This window comes from Adiantum capillus-veneris, chromosome 28, assembly GCF_014529385.1.
Source record: "Adiantum capillus-veneris isolate H3 chromosome 28, ASM1452938v2, whole genome shotgun sequence".
NCBI classification, from domain to species: domain Eukaryota; kingdom Viridiplantae; phylum Streptophyta; class Polypodiopsida; order Polypodiales; family Pteridaceae; genus Adiantum; species Adiantum capillus-veneris.
The window spans coordinates 60,786,501-60,804,453 of NC_140958.1; positions in this window are offsets into that span (position 1 = coordinate 60,786,501).

Genomic DNA, 17,953 nt, shown 5'->3' on the forward strand with positions numbered 1-17,953 from the left:
TCCTGCAGACATGTTTACAAAGGTGGTCAACAAGGAGAAGTTGAGCTTTTGCTCATCTTCAATCGGCATTCAAGGATAAGAAGCCAGAATGGAAGCAGTCATAGGTTTGGTTTGGAGATCAGTCTCCAAGTGGGAGATTGTTAAGTATGGAGCCTGATTTACCCTTGTAACTTTTTGTGGTAAAATCTCACATTTGTAGGGCCCCCATTATGAGGAGAAGCCATCGTGTGTGAAGGAAAATCACTCATCGGAAACCAAAATTTTCACGGACAAGAATCAGGGGCAACATTAGGGGCTTCGGGGGCGGAAGCCCCCGATACTTTTTTTTTCCCTCGCCGGAATATTCCTTTTCTCCGGAATATTATGGCCGGACGGCGGCCGGAAAACAACCGTCGGTTAGCCGGTGGCTGGTAGTCAATGGCCGGTGGCTGGTGGTCGAAAGTCAATGGCCGATGGCCGGTGGCCAAATTCAATGGCCGGAGGCCGAATTCAAAAGCGGACTTGTCTTCTCAAGGGCGGCCACACATGGGCGGATTGGAGGGTCCGATTTGGACTTATCTACACAAGGGCGGCTACACATGGCTGCCTCTCATGAGAGAGGGTAGCCCTTTTGGCCTATAAAAAGAGGCCATTTCTACACACATTTTATATAGTGTGAAGTTGATGCAACAAGGTGAGTGTGAGGTGGTGAGAGTGAAGCAAGGCGGGAGCTCCATTAAGGGTATAATCCCTTTGTAAACTACTTCTTGTTTTGAAGTACTAAAGCCATTGAGTGGCTGCTTTCCCGTGGACGTAGTCCACATTGGGTGAACCATGTATATCATGTGTACTCTCTCTCTCTCTCTCTCTACTCTATAATCTCTTGTGTGTGAAATCTACCTCTCTCAATTAAGTAATCTACTCAAATATCTATTTAGCTACGTCTTATTTCCTGACACTTCCAAAAATCAGCTCGTCAATGGTGGGCTAGCGTTTGTGGCAATGGTGAAGCCCCAAAGACATGGAAAACTCTACGAGTTTCAGTCATGAAGCAATTCCTTGCAAGCAATGCAAAAGACAAAGTGCTTACTGAATGGCACAACTTGAAGCTTCTCTCTCATGAGTATATCCACAAGTACGTAGACAAGTTTTGGGATTTACATCTCAAGGCTACTGTCTTTCAAAAGATAGACTTTGCCGAGCAAAGGCAGCAATTCTGTGCGGGATTACCTGAAGAGATGGCCGAATACATCAACTCTCAATGGCCTGGTACTATTAGCAAAGTAATCCATCAGACCATGGTTGCTTCACGCATCAATTTCCATCAAGGGGCTAGACGTAATGTCAAACCCATGGAAAACAAAGAAAAAAAAGATGCAAAGGGGAGAACCAATGTTCAAAATACTTCCCAAGTCACTTCCAACAACAACAACAATCGGTCCAAGGAGAAGGGAGTTTACAAAGGTAAAAATAAACTCTCTCCTGAAGAGCTTGAAGCTTTTCGCAAGGACCATAAGTGTTTCAAGTGTGAAGAGCAAGGACATGGCTATCGTTCTTGCCCCAAGAAGAATACTCGCAATGAGACTCCTAGGGCTTCCACCAACAAAGCTCCAAAAGAGGATGCTCATTGCAAAGGATCATCACTTTCCTATGCTTGGGGAAAGGTAAGAGAGCATGATGCCTTCATCTTGATTGACCCTGGCTCTACTCTGAACTTCATATCAATGGAGTTGGCCACCAAGTTGGGCATTTAAGCTTTTGAGATGGGAGATATGGTAATGGCTGATGTAGCTTTCAAGGGACAGCAAGCCTCCGTTACTCCCTTGATTGGGAAGTTGAGGCTTCATGTCCAAAGCTATGTCAATAAGAAGACTTCTTCATCTCTCCTCTCCAACATGAGGATGCTATCCTAGGGGCTCCATGGTTTGATCGCATGGCTGCCAACATGAAGTTCCCTGAAAGGAGAATCTACTTCACCTACAGGGGAAAGAACATGTATATAGATGCTAGTGAGCGTGGTCGCACTATTCCACTTGTAAATCCTCTTGCTTTTGATAAGTCAATGAAGAGCTCGGTTTCTGCGTACATGATTTTTGTCAAAGAGTCTCTAAAAGATACTAATGTTTCATCAAATGTAAATGGTAGGAATCAAGAAGAGTTAGACTTGTCTAATTTTCTAAAAGGATTCCAAGATGTGTTCATTGATGATATCCCTATGGACTTACCTCCAACACGAGGGGATGATGATCATTGCATTGAGCTCCTTCCAGGAAGCTCACTGCCTAACAAACATCCTTATCGAGTCTCACAAGCTCAACAAGAGGAGATCATGAGGCAAGTATATGAATTGGTAGACAAAGGGATGGTGAGACCTAGTTCCTCTCCCTTTTGTTCTCTAGTCCTTTTAGTGCAAAAGAAAGATGGTACATACCGTATGTGTGTGGACTATAGAGCACTAAACCATATCACTATCAAAAACAGATTTCCCGTGCCTCGGGTAGAAGATCTGTTTGATAAGCTACGAGGCTCTACCTACTTCAGTAGGATTGACCTTAAGAGTGGCTATCATCAAATAAGGATAGTGGATGAAGATTTATTAAAGACCGCGTTTTGCACAACGTTTGGTCTTTATGAATATCTAGTCATGCCTTTTGGCTTGACTAATACACCAGCTACGTTCAATCGTCTGATGGAGAATATTTTTAGACCATACCGCAAATTCACTGGAGTGTTCTTTAATGATATCATCATCTACTCCAAGTCTTTGGAGGAACATAAGCAACATCTCCAAATGATTTTTCAAGCATTGAGGGAGAACAAGCGTTTTCTCAACCAAAAGAAAAGAGAATTCTTCCTTCAAGAGATTCAATACCTAGGTCATATTATCTCTCACGATGGTATCCGTATGGATCCATCAAAGTTAGAGGCAATAAAATCATGGCCTAACCCAAGAAATCTACATGAGCTAAGAAGCTTCATTGGTATGTGCGTATACTATAGACGCTTCATAAAAAAATTCTCTCAAGTAGCAGGACCACTACACGACTTAACTAAGAAGAACGTTAAGTATGTATGGACTGCTAAGGAGCAAAATGCTTTTGATAATCTCAAAGAGAACCTTACTTCCCAACAAGTCCTCATGCTTCCGGATCTCTCAAAGCCATTTGAGGTCCAATGTGATGCTTGTGGTGATTGCCTTGGAGCAGTTTTGCTTCAAGAAGGGCATGCCATAGCATATGAGAGCCGAAGGCTCAATATTGATGAACGAGTCTTGGGCATTTATGAGAAAGAGCTTTTAGCTGTTCTACATGCCCTAGACACATGGAACCACTACCTATTGGGGACTCCATTTATCCTACGAACCGACCACCAAAGTCTCAAGTATTTCATGACGCAAACCAAGCTTTTCGACAAACAAATGAGGTGGGAAAATTTTCTTTCGCAATTTAATTTCCATATTGCTCACATAGCTGGTAAGCACAATCAAGTGGCCGATGCACTTTCACGGGGTGACCAAAAGTTAATGCGGTGTCTATAGCTACTCACAATGATCTATCCTCTATGGTAGACGAGTATGCTACTGACCCTGACTTTAGAGACATAATGTTAGCCCTTGCTTTGGGAAAGAAAGAGGAACCATTCACCTTTTAGGATGGTTATCTTCTCCAGGGCAATAGGCTATGTGTTACCCATTCCCTTCATGAGAAATTTATGTATGAATCCCATGCTCCTCCATATGCGGGGCATAGAGGTATTCAACCTACTCTCCGAGGAGTAGAGACTTACTTCTATTGGCCTACCATGAAAGTGGAGATACAAGAGTATGTTTCAAAATCTGTAGTATGCCAAAAGACCAAGTATGATAGAGGGAAGCAACCTAGATTACTCCAGTCATTGCCTATCCCAAATTCACCATGGGAGAGTATATACATGGATTTTATCTTTGGATTACCCAAGTCTATCCATGGGAATACAGAAATATGGATAATAGTCGACAGGTTTGGCAAGCAAGCCTCGGGGGGGTCACCTCAAGAAAATGTAACCTATCACGTGAGTTCAACAGAAGGGTATTTAAAGTTCCTAAAACTTACAGAAATATATATACATAAGGATACTATATTTTCAAATCTGGAAAAAATTTACAGATTTTAAAAGAAAAGGGTACATTATATTCCTAAAAAATTCACAAATTAGGGGTTTTACAAACATGTCTTGAACGCACGTGATATGGTAGTTTTACACATAGTGAACTCCCCGAGAAGCAAGCACATTTTATTCCTGTCAAAAAGACTATTAAGGCACATCAAATAGCAACTCTGTTCATATCTCAGATTTTCAAGCACCATGGATTACCCACATCCATCCTGTCAGATAGAGATCCTAGAATGACCAGTAATTTCTGGAAAAGTCTCTTTGAAAATCCAGGAACAAGATTGAATTTCTCTTCGGCCTACCACCCACAAACGGATGGCCAAAGTGAGATAGCCAATCTTATGATACTCGATCTACTCAAGACTTCTGTTACTGACGTAGATCAATGCTCACAATGGGAAAAGTACTTACCTCTTGTAGAGTATGCCTACAATAATACTGTACATACTTCTACGGGAAAAGTACCTTTTGAGATCATTGAGGGAAGACCTAAAAGTCCCTTGCTACTCAAAATACATGGGAAGATCTTCAAAATACCTAAGAGTCCCTTGCTACTCAAAATACATGGGAAGATCTTCACCGCCGATGAGTATAGTCGTGACCTACAAGAATCTTTTCAAAAGGTTAAGGAGGCTATATCCATCTCTCAACAAAGGCAAAAAGCTGCTACTGATAATCACAGAAGAGCCTTAATGTTCAAAGAAAATGATTGGGTCTTACTCAAGTTTCCTAAGGCTCGATTAAGGAAAACGACGGGCAAAAATCCTACGGGCCATCAAAAGTATTATGATAAACTAGCAAAAAGATACTATGGTCCTTTCCAAATCTTGAAGCCCATCAATGAAACGGCTTATCAACTCAAGTTGCCCAACCATTGGCTCATACACAATGCCTTTCATATAAGCCTACTTAAGCCCTACAAAGGAGAGCCACCAACTGAACCAATTATTGAAGACCCTCCCAAAGTTGAAGACCAAGAAGAGGTACTACAACCCGTAGCTATCCTTCGGCATGAAGACAAGGTACTACAACATGGTAAGATTATCCGACGGTATCTTATTAAGTTCAAAAATTATCCTTTTGAAGATGCTAGATGGATGCAAGGAATACAGCTTAAGGATAGTATGAACCTTGTCAATGCTTACAATGCTACATCAGAGTAAGAAAATGTACAAATTTCTTTTAAATGACTCATGTTTTTGTCTTATAAGACTAGTCCTCTTTTTAATTGTGCACAAATTTAACTAGTATCCATGCTTAGAATCATGTTTGTGATGACGACGTCTCTCAAACACCAAATAGAATTTGTCACTCTGCTTTGGGAGAATGAAATGAACTAAAGAGCAGACATGCTTGCGGAAGCTATGTCTCCCAAGCACCAAATGGATTAGTCATCCATCTTGGAAAGATCTTGTAGGGTAAAAAGGGATCCTCTACCCGCTAAGTAAAATTGACTAATGACTAAGGCTTTATCTCTTCTACCTCATAGTCGAGGACGACTATGATTTCAAGAGAGAGGTAATGCCATAAAATTTAATATCTAATATCTAACCAACCCAAATGATTTTCTCAAATTAAATTGATCACTTAATGTGGGAGAATAAATGGGAACAAGTGTTAAGATATAGACATGTGCTTATAGATCTATCTCAACACGGGGCCAATGGTAAAGGGGCCCAAATGAGAGATGGTCTATGAAAGAGCAAGGCTAACAAATGGAGCATAAGACCTTAAGGTTAGCTTCATTGAAGACCTCCAATAATGTGTGTAAAAGTCCTTTGACCTTAGGTAAGCTAGGTCTGAGCTTGAGACGCGGGAACCCGACCCAGCTCGAGGTGCTTGTCCTGCTTGTCATACTTGATGACTAAGGTGCTTGAGGTGCTTCAGATGATTGAGGTTCTTAATGATTGATATTCTTGAGGTGCTTGACATGCTTGAGATGCTAGGGTTGCACTTGAGGTGAGAACCTAGCCCAAGCTTAAAGTGCTTAAGAGCCAAGCTTGTCAAAAGTTCAAATATTCAATCCCTACAAGGAGGGGGCGAGCCCTACATGAGGGGGGATGAGAGAGAACACCCACACACTCACACAAGGCATGCATGGTACAAAGAAAGCAAAAGGGACATTGTTAAGTTCCTCCTCATGTTGCCTTCATGGTGTGCCTGAAACCTATTGGTTGGCCATCGAAGGGGTCCAATAATAATTTAGGAGATTTCATTAATTGATTTTGCATTTATCTATCCCTCTCTCTCAAAGGGTAAAGGGGGACACTTGTCTCAAGGCTACCCTTGCTGCTTGTAATGCCTCCTGCTTATGATTGGCTAGGCCTGGAGGGGTCCAATGAGCTTCAAGCATGAGCTACAAGGGGGGGTTGACCCAAGCAAGCTAGGGGGTTGATTAGGGGGTATACTCACCCACACACACTCACAAACAATCTCATTGTGTGCTATGCAAAGGGCAAGAGCTCCCTCTCCTTCTCCAAGCAAGTAGAGGTTGAGAGCCTACACCAACACTCTTGGATATGGAGTGCAAATCCAACCAAGAGCCATGCTTCAATGCTTAAGCTTGCCATCTCCTTCTTCTTCATTACTATGCTATTATGTATGCTAGCAACAAGAATTATGATAAGTGAGGAACTAATTCTTTCTCCTATGAAATGTTTCTTGTTCCTCTTCCCTACCCTCATTCCCTGCTAGCTCTCTCCACCTTCGAAGGTGTTTGAGGTCTTGGGACTGAGGCTTGGGATAGTTAAATATTTCTTCAATTTTATGTTATGTTTGTGATGCATGAAGATTTTCATCTTCATTGCATCACCTAGGTCACAAGGAACACAAAGATTGTATTGTAACAAGTCTCTCTTAATGGGAGAAATCATAATACAAATGCTTATTGGAGGGGGGACCGGATCCACATAAATCCGGTCCTCAACTGTTGTCATGTTCTCTAAATTATCTCTCTTACAAAAGTATTGTTTATGCCAAGTTAACTAATTGCTATGAGTATGTTGCTATTTTCAATTATGTTCACCCGCTATGCTCACAAAGTCATTTCTCAAAAGTACTCTCATTAATTTCCGCTACTCTCAAATTAAATAGGCCAATCCCATTACACCTCTTCACCATTAAAACTATTATTCTTATTGATGGTGTACGTAAGGAAAAGGTAAGTGTAAAGATTCAAACATGCTTGAAAAGGACGTATATGAAACAACTATTTGAACATGACAAAATAATGACTCCATAAAGGGATAAAAGCATGCATTGGTGGTACAAAAAAAGGACCTCTTTTGTTTCTACCTAGTTGGTACTTCTACAGATGTCTAGGTTATTTTGGAGGGAACCTTTTTTGTCCTCTAAATTTAATCACTCTAGGAGGGAGTGTATTAAATATTGAAACACCACTCCTTTGAAAGAAAACGTGGGTGGGGCAATCATGGATGGTAGTTGTGTACGTTTGAATTAGTGTGGATTAAGGCTGCCATTTTCTATCCCGTGTCAATGGCTTCGTATTGCTCTCATAGATAGCACACACCCTCCCTCATTATTGCCAACACCAGTCCTCAATGCCTCCACCTTCCCTTCACTCCACCATCTCTCGCACCTCTCGCGCAAGCAGCAAAGATTTGTTCCACCAACTAGCGAGGTCTTCGACTGTATACCATCACCACAATGAGGATGCTTGCAAGGAAGGTTGCTGCTAGGGCATCACCCGAAAAGAGGAAGAAGCCTAGGAACATGGATGAAAGGTCCCCCTCATAGGTACAAAATATGCTCAGAGCATCAACACCCCAAACAGAAGAGCTAGCAAGGGGAGCGTCTCTGAAGAGAAATCAGCTAAGTCTGGAGCAGTTTTGGTCAAGGATGAGACTCGATTATCTACAAAATCTAGAGGTTGGTGTTCCTCCTTTGCATGTGTACATTGTTGTGTTGTGTCACTAGCATATGATTTTGTCTCATGAAAGGTATCTTTTGTCATTCGAAGGTTTTAATGTTTTGAACCAATTCATGTATTTTTCTTAAATTTCATCCATGTATGCAAATGCATGTCTAGTATCTTGAGAGGTCTGCCCTTTTTTTTTTTTGCATTGCATGCAACACAAATGTAAATCTTTGTCCTACAATGAAGGTTAACATATAAACTGAGGCACTTTATAGTACCAAATTTGGTACTTTACGATACCAAATTTTTCACATTGGCAAGGTCATCCATGTGATAAAGAGCAGTTCAGAATTTTCATGTTGAGTTTTACATTACTAAAATGTCTCCAGACTAAAGGCATATAGGAAGCATTCTTAGGTGTTTAGTTTGGTAGAATGAGGGCATGTCTAATGGGATTCATAGTTATTCTATCCCTTACTTATTTTGTTGTTTGTGATGAGAAAATGTGTGGAGTAATAAAACGTGTCTGCTTAGAAGTAAGCAAAACAATACTAGCAATAGAATTGCTTAAATTTGCACCATCATCCATAGAACCTATATTCATAGACTTGGTCTTACATTATAATGACACAAAACATTCCAAATTCCCTTTGCAACAAGGATATGTTGCACCATGTATGCCCAAGGTGGGCATTTGTTCTGATCTACTTTGTCCTCATCAGGAGAATGGAGGAATACCCTCTTCTGACCAAGTTTTGTTGTACAACCAAAGAGCTTCATGAGGAGCATGGTTTGAGCATGGAGGGTGTGCTTTCAAAGGATCTTACAGAAGAAGACCCTTCCAAAGGATCTTACAGAAGAAGACCCCCCTGATGACCAGTGGGGCTGACTGTTGACAAGCAATGCTACCTGAAGAATGCGAAGATTTACTTGAATCATATGCAGCCAAGTCTGGTTGACGATTGCATGTTCCACAAGGTCACACCAAGCTCTCCATCTTGTGAGGAGATCACTTCAAATTTTGTGTGTTGCTTTGCTTTTGAGAAATGCCATGCGGCAACAAAGGACCCTATGCGACCTAAGGTTGCATGGGCGATGTTTGAAAAGAGTGTACTTAATATGTGTGCCAACCACCCAGGAGGGTTGGAGCGGAAGGTTGATACGTGGTGAAGGGAAAGCAGTGCCTCCTACGGAGGCCACCCGTCATCTATTAAGAAGCCTTGCCTTATGTAAAGTGGTAGTAATCTCTATACAGAGGTAAACCCCCCACAACATCACGTGTGGACACCTGACTCTGTTATAGACCTGGAAAGTATTGTTGAGAGAGTGCCTCAGACATGTGCAGCTGCATCCAATAGGCTGAAAGAGTTGAGAGAAGCTGTGCATCAGAACCTCGAGGGGTACACTATGTGTAAAACTACCATATCACGTGCGTTCAAGACATGTTTGTAAAATCCATTATCTATGAATTTTTTTAGTAATATAATGTAACCTTTTCTTTTAAGATCTATAATTTTTGTTCAAATTTGAAAAAGAATATCCATTTTTATATATATTTCTGTAAGTTTCAAGAATTTAAATACCCATATGTTGAACTCACGTGATAGGTTACATTTTTCTTAGGTGACCTCCTTGAGAGCAGAACATGGAAACTTTGTTGAGAGGAGAGGGTTCCAATGTTGTTGCGAAGCGGATAAAAGATGACATAAGTGCAGCTTGCAAAACTAAAGCAAGAAAACCCTTGTAATGATGAGGACATCAAAGAGGTGGAGGCGGATTTGGGAGCGAGTCGGCGCATGCTTCGCCGACATGGAAACAATGAGGACATGAAGAATCTTGAGAAGCAAGTTGATTTGCAACAAGTAATTCTTGACATCAATCCTTTGAGAAAGTGGTTTCGGTGTTTTTGGCAGCTTTTGGTAGTGTTAATAACTTCTATTTGCCACTCCATTGCTAGTTCTAATACATTTCGTGGTTTATGGCAGTTTCTAGTACATCAATTAATTTCTTAGTATTGGTAGATTCTGACAGTCTGGAAATTTTGAAAATTTTTGGCAGTTTATCGTATTTGTGAAAGCTCTTGGTATTTTTTTAGTATATGTAAATCCTGCTTTAGTAGTTTTGTCAGCAACTGGTCCTCTTGCTTCTGTATGGTAGTTGCATATTTTAGGTAGATTCGTAGCTTCATGTAGATTTTTTGAATTTTTCCTATGCTATTGTGGTAGTTTTTGTTCATGCTGGTATTTTTAGGGTCTTTTTGGCTCTACTTTCTTGTTTTGTTATTTACTTTCATGTTGTTTTTAGACGTTTGGTAGTCTGATAATTTTTTTTTGTTTTGGTAGTTTTGGTAGCCGCTGGTAGTTTTGAAAGTTTTGGAGGCAATGGTAGTTTTGGTAGTTTTGCTTGTGTTGCTAGTAGCTTTATACCCTTACTGAAAGCTTTTGGTAGTTTTTAGTCATGCTTTGGTAGTTTATGGCGTGGACCTAACAAGGTTTTTTTGGTTATGTTTGGGTGGTTTATTTTTGTCTTGGGTGTATTCATAATGCTTTTGGTGCAAACTGGTATCTTCTGGTACTATTCTGGTTTCTTTTGGTACTATTTATAATGCTTTTGGTACTATTGTGGTTTTCTCTTTGGTGGTTTATGGTTGTTTTTTATCAATGGTTTTTTGGAAATCATATGCTTACCTACAGTGAAACGAGGTTGTTTGTAAGTATGTGCTGTCTTTCTATGTTTTTGCAGAGGAAGAGGATGTTGTAGCGGTTGGGCCTAGTGGAAGAAATGGAGAGGCGGTCAAGGATGGGCAAGGTGACACAAAGTCTATTGCAAGTACTCTATGAGAGGAGGATGAGGTTACAAAAGAGATAGGAGATATTCTCCAGCATTTAAAGTATGGTAGTGTGTAAGAGAAAGAGATTGAGAAGGGATAGAACTGTGATACCATGGGGGATAGTGAAGTAAATGGTGACTTTGAGGACAAAGATGCTAAAAAGACTAAAGACGGTGTGGGAGGTAAAGTACCTCACATAGTGGAGCTGGATGTTGTCGGACCAAATGTTGTTGACACAAAACCTAGCGATCAAATCACTATTGAGGATGAGAACAGGTAAGGGGAACGTGCAGCGGCCAAGAAAGGAGTGGAAGAACCTAAAGGGGCAGGGGAAGAGGCCAAGCAAGGGGTGGAATCCAAGGAGGATGAGGGGGAGGTCGATAAGGGGTTGGAAGCCAAGAAGGGGTATGAGGGGGAGGCAAGTATGGGGGTGGATGCCAAGGAGGGGAAATGGGTAGATGATTCCAAGAAAGGGGAAGGGGCATAGGCCAAGAAGGGGGAAGAGGCAAAAGGGGAAAATGCGGGCAATGCAAAGAACACGGATGGGGACGAGGATGCCAAGGAGGAAGTGGCAGCAAAGGATGCAAAATTGGACAGCACCAACGGCGGTGTGGATCCAACTGCTGGTGATGTTGTACAGAATTCAACACGTAATTCTATTGATTTGGTGACCTTGTTGGAGCTTTTTTGTGTGCAAAGAAAGAAGCACAACCGTGCTCGTGGCCAGCTGTCTCGTGCATGCAAAATATAGCCCTTCTTGCATGCTTATGTATTTCGCACAATATGCTTTTCATTTTGCATTGTCTGTTTGCACTGTCTATTTGCCTCCACTCATTTGGACTGTTTTTATTGAGGTAAAATCTTCGTGGCTAGATGAGCCACCAACAAACACGGTGCTTGAGGCTGATGTGGCTACTAAACCCGGGCGATTGATTGTGCATGATCTCAATGGGGTGTTATTGACAACCTGGCGAGCTTCCAAAAGGCCTTTGGGTTTTGGATAAGAAGCTCCAACCACGGATCATCGGTGTCTATAGATCACTAATTTGTCTTGTAAGGCCAGATGTTGACGAGTTCATAATAACTCTTAAAAAGAAATCCAAGATAATTTGTGGTCCTGTTGTTGTAAAAGGAGAATTTGATAGATATGTTGAATGCTTGCTTCCCCCAACATGTTCAATAGAAGTATTTTGTAGGTAGCTCATGTGAGCCTTGAGTGTTTTAGAGGTTAAGCCATGCTTCTAACCTCCTTTTGGCATGGCAGATGTACTCTCCCAAGGAGACTGTCAGACCAGGTGGTAGAGTATGGCGGAGGTGCCACACATACCCAAAAGTGTGGGCGACAAGCCTGTTTACCTGAAGAACCTACGGATAGTGTAGGCAAGGCACCCACAGTTTAATGCTAGCAGCACAATTCTGGTAGATGAATGTAGATACAAGTCACTCAAAAATAACTATGAGAACTGTCTTGCAATCAGATCATACTACCCTATGGTGGTAGGCCAAGAATACCCTTTTTACTCAATGGACCTCATTTTATTGTGGTTGTTTGGATGGATAGGCGATTAGTACCCAACAAAGTACACTTGCAAGAACCCAACCTCTAACATAGAAGATGATATTTCAAGGTATGTTGCTGATTAATTCATACAGATGGAGAGTTACTCTTATAGATTTGACCCCCCTGACCTAGGAGATTCCTGAACTCCTATACTTTGTGAAACTTTGTATCATGACACATAATATATAATGAAAACCCACTTATTTTGGTACACTGTCTTGGGATCTTAATCTCTGGTGTCTTTTCTTGTGTTGTCTAGTAGTTTGTAGTCTAAAAGCATATTTTTTGAAATGCCTAACAATGGTGTTAATACAATGGTAATAATGTACAAAATTTGGTGCTAGCACAGTACCAAACTTGGTGCTATTCCGTTCAAAATTTGGTGCTAGAACATCGTCATAATTGGGATTTGCAGGTTTTTATCATTCTCTTAATGATTATGTATGGTTTTCAATCTAGATCACCAATTCAATTGCGGTTAGCTATTGAGAAAATTTAGCAAGTCAAGGACTTTATCCAAGACCATATGGATATGCTCAAAATTGTTCGTCAAAATGTTTGATAGGTAGAGGACATATACAAGAAGTATGCTAATGTGAAGCATCAACAAGTCACCTTCACAGAAGGTGAAGAGGTATTTTATGCATTTTAGAGCATTGACAAAGTCTAAAAATTGATCCTATACCTAAGTTATCTCCCAGATATTATCCATTCAAAATACTCAAGTGAGTTGGAGATATGGACTACAAACTTTCTTCAGAGGATTCACAAAGTCTAAAAATTGATCCCACACCTAAGTTATCTCCTTGATATTATGGCCCATTCAAAATACTCAAGTGAGTTGGAGATATAGACTGTAAACTTTCTTTACTTGCACTCTCGTATTCATCCGGTTCTTTATGTAAGTCGTTTACGTACGAGATTGCATAGGGATGACAATGTAATCGATCATCAGGTTTTGGTCAATTTCATTAAACATCCAACCCAATCGCATAAACTCAAGCACATCATCATGTGTGTCACCAAGCATTAAGATACACCTGAAGAAGGTGCCACAAATATTAATGTTTTTAACAAAAAATACTTCGCTTTTGTTTTTGAGGATGAAAACACTTATCGAAGGGGGAAACAATGTGAGGCCAAGGGCAAATGAAAAATCCGTACATGAGCCTGCCTACAAATATTGACAAGGATGGTTGGGTGGAGCATGGGTTTCTCTACCCTCTAGCCTCTCAGAGTACCATTCCAAGAACTTTCTGTGAGCTTTGTTTATAGAAATTTTCTTATGATACCAATTCCTTAGTAAAAAAGGATGATGTTTCAGTGCAAAAATTGTGGGAGTATCCGCAGTCTTTTATGAAGCTAGAAATTCAGTTAAATCACTCTAAAATTGCTCTCAAAGTCTCATAGTACCTCAAAGTCTCTAGAGGATCTACCAACCACCGTACAAGGTCATGACTCGGTATGGGTGTTTGTAGATAGATTGACTAAATTTTGTAAATTTATCCCAACCAAGTCCACCATTAAAGCTCAAGTCTTAGCCAATTTGTTGGGCATACTGAACAAGTTAATCAGGTGCTAGAGGATATGCATAGAGCATAAGTTAGCAAGAAGCAATCTGATTGGGAGGATTATCTCTCTATTTTGATATTTGCTTATCGTAGTACAAAGCATGTTACAACTCAGTTCAGGCCCTTCATGCTTATGTATGTTTTCCAACATGGATCACCATTTACGATAGGGTTGGCTACTAAGAAAATTCAGAAAGTCAAGGGCTTTATCCAAGACTAATGGATATGCTAAAAATTGCTCCTCAATTTTTTTGACAAGCACAGATAGATAAATCTAGTGTGTTAATGAGAAACATCGGCAAGTCATTTTTAAGGAAAAGAGAGAGAGAGAGAGAGAGAGAGAGAGAGAGAGAGAGAGAGAGAGAGAGAGAGAGAGAGAGAGAGAGAGAGAGATTTGATTATCATCCTCGGAAGGTGAAATATGATCTATGGGACCAAAAGACACATATCATGTGGGGTGTGTGGAGTTGATAAGTGACTCTCGATGCTTAAAAATTGTGGAAATGACCGTTACAATATAAAGTCCACTTTGTGGTTGGGGGGAGGGGGAGGTGTGTAGGGAGAGCTCATGGTTGACATTGTGGGAAAAGTGAGCTCTAAAGTGACCAAAAGCTAAGAACTCACGGACTCACGAACGGAGTGATACTCGGACTTGTGAACTTTTTGCAGGTGTATAGTGTAGTCAATGAGTCTCCTTGCCAGTGCCCCATTGCCCTATCTAGAGAGAGAGAGAGAGAGAGAGAGAGAGAGAGAGAGAGAGAGAGAGAGAGAGAGAGAGAGAGAGAGAGAGAGAGAGAGAGAGAGAGAGAGAGAGAGAGAGAGAGAGACTAATGTACTTGTCATGGATTACAACCTTCATATGTATTTTACAACACAAGCTAGTTCGGTGTAAATTGCTCTACTCCTTGTAGAGTGAGCGGTGCTCCAAAAAAATCTATGTCTAGTTTAGTGTAATCCCACCTACAAATTTTGAGGTTCACCTCTTAATTTTAAAGGTGAGAACCTACAAGATTTAGAGGAATCCATTCAATATACTCAAGCGAGTTGGAGATATGGACTCCAAACTTTCTTTACAAGCGCACTCACACATTCATTCGATTTTTCATGTAAGTCATTTATGTAAACACTTGCATATGGGGATGAAAATGTAATTGATCATCAAGTTTTGGTTGATTTCAATAAATCTCCAACCCAACTGCATGAACCTGAGTCCATTCTTGACTATGTGAGGTAAGGATGGTTGAGTGAAGCATGGATTACTCTATCCTCTGGCCTCTTAGAATACCATTCCAAGGACCTTCTTTGAGGTTTGTTTACACAAATTTGCTTATGATACCAATGGCTTGGTGAAAAATGACGACTTTTTGGTGCTAAAACTTTGGGAGTGTCTTACAGTCTTGTGTGAAGCTAGTGGTTTAGTTATAAATCACTCTAAAAATGCTCTGAAAGCCTTTGCAGTGCTACAAAGACTTTGCAGGGTCTACCAACCACCTTACAAGGTCATGACTTGGTATGGATGATGTAGATATGTTGACTAAATTTTGTAAGTTGATCCCGACCAAGTTCACACCATTAAAACTCCAGAGTTAGCCAAGCTATTTGTTGACAATCTATATCGCTTGTAAGGATTGCCCAACAATATTGTGAGTGATCATAATCCCAAGTTAAATGGTCACTTATGGAGGGGTGTCTTTATACAGTTGGATACACAACTCAATATCAAAACTGCAAATCATCCAGAGGTGGCTGGGTAGATTGAGCAAGTGAATCGCGTGCTAGAGGATATGCTAAGAGCGTAAATTAGAAAGAAACAATCCAATTGGAAAGATTATGTCCCTATTCTGAAATTTTCTTATATTACAACTCGATTTAGTCCCTTCATGCCTATGTATGGTTTTCAACCTAGATCACTAGTTACAGTGGGACTAGCTACTGAGAAAATTCAACAAGTCAAGTACTTTATCCAAGACATGTTGAAAATTGCTCGTCAAAATGTTTCGACAAGTGCATGATAGATACAAGAAGTATGCTAATGAGAAACTTCCATAAGTCACCTTCATGGAAAGTGATCACGTCCTCTTACACGTTCTAGAGCATTCAAAAAGTCTAAAAACTATTCCTACGTCTAAGTTATCTCCTAGATATTGTGGCCCATTCAAAATACTCAAGCGATTTGGAGATGTGATCTACAAACTTTCTTTACGTGTGCACTCTCACATTCATCCAATTTTTCATGTAAGTCGTTTACTTGAACGCTTGCATAGGGACGACAATATAATTGATCATTAGGTTTTGATCGATTTCATTGAGCCTCCAACCCAACCGCATGAACTTTGAGCGCATTCTTGACTATCATCATTTACATACTCTTCATCATGTGTGTCGCCAAGCATTGTTTAAGTGAAAAATAGACCTGAAGAAGGTGCCACTTGGGAGGCTAAGAAAATTAGTACAGGAGCCTACCTATAAGTATAGGTCGGGGTGGCTAGGTGAAACATGGGTTTCTCTATCCTCTAGCCTCTCAGAATACCATTCCAAGGACCTTCTCTGAGCTTTTTTTATGGAAATTTGCTTATGATACCGCTTCCTTGGTAAAAAATGATGATGTTTCAATGCTAAACTTTTGGAAGCCTCCTTACAGTCTTCTTTGAAAATAGCTGCTCAATTTTAAATCACTATAAAGTTGGTCTCAGAGTCTCTACATTGTCTCAAAGTCTTAGCAAGGTCTACCAACTATCGTACGAGGTCATGGGACTGAGTATGGATGATTGCAGATAGATTGAATAAATTTTATAAGTTTATCCCAACCAAGTCCACCATTAAAACTCCAAAGTTAGCCAAGATATTTTGTTGACTCGAGGAGGTCACCTATACGTACATGTTGATATAGCACGTTAGCTCAACATAAGGGGTATTTTATTAGGCAAAATGAATAGGATTACATTTACATAAGGGGGTTTTCATTTCACTTTGGAAAAAATCCTTAAGTTTCTTAAGAAAAAGGGACCATTTTACTACCTTAGAGCATGTAAGTATAGGGAAATTTTTAATACACTTTGAGCGCAGGTGATATATGTGATTTCTTGTAAGTGCCTCCCCCCCCCCCCCCCCCCCCGCCCCTCCGTTTCTGAGTTTGTTGACAATGTGTATCACTTATTGTGAGTGATCGTGATCTTAAGTTCAGTAGTCACTCTTGGAGGGCTATCTTTAAATAATTGGGTACACAACTAAATATCAATATTCCAGATCATCCAAGAGGTGGATGGGTAGACTAAGAAAGTGAACCAAATGCTAGAGAATATGCTAAGAGCATAAGTTAGCAAGAACCAATCCAATTGGAAAGATTATCTCCCTATTTTGAAATTTTCTTATAATAGTGCAAAGCATGTTACAACTTGTTTTAGTCCCTTCATGCTTATGTACGATTTCAACTTAGATCACCAATTATGGTGGAGTTGGCTTCTAAGAAAATTTAGCAAGTCAAAGATTGTATCGAAGACCATATGGATATGCTAAGAATTTCTCATCAAAATTTTTGACAAGCACAAGACAGATATAAGAAGTATGCTAATGAGATACTTCAGCGAGTCACTTTCACGAAAGGTGAAGAGGTATTCTTACGCATTTTAGAGCATTCAGAAAGTTTGAAAACTAGTCCTACGTCTAAGTTATCGTGGCATATTCAAAATATTCACGTGAGATTTGTATTCATATATATCACAGCCATAACATGGGAACAATTCCCTCTAGGAATGATGCGGTGAACATGAGTTGAAGATCATGTATAGGGAAAGTCTTAGAACCCTATGTGATATGTCTAGAAAGGGCAATAACCCCAAAAAATTGTGAAAAACTTTGAATGCCTAAGGAGTTAGAGCCTTTGTGAAAAGATCACCAGGATTGCCTGTCGTAGTCACATAAGCCAAGCTAACCTCTCTTAGCAGAAAGTCTCTCAATGATAGTGCCCCATCACGTGCTTTGTA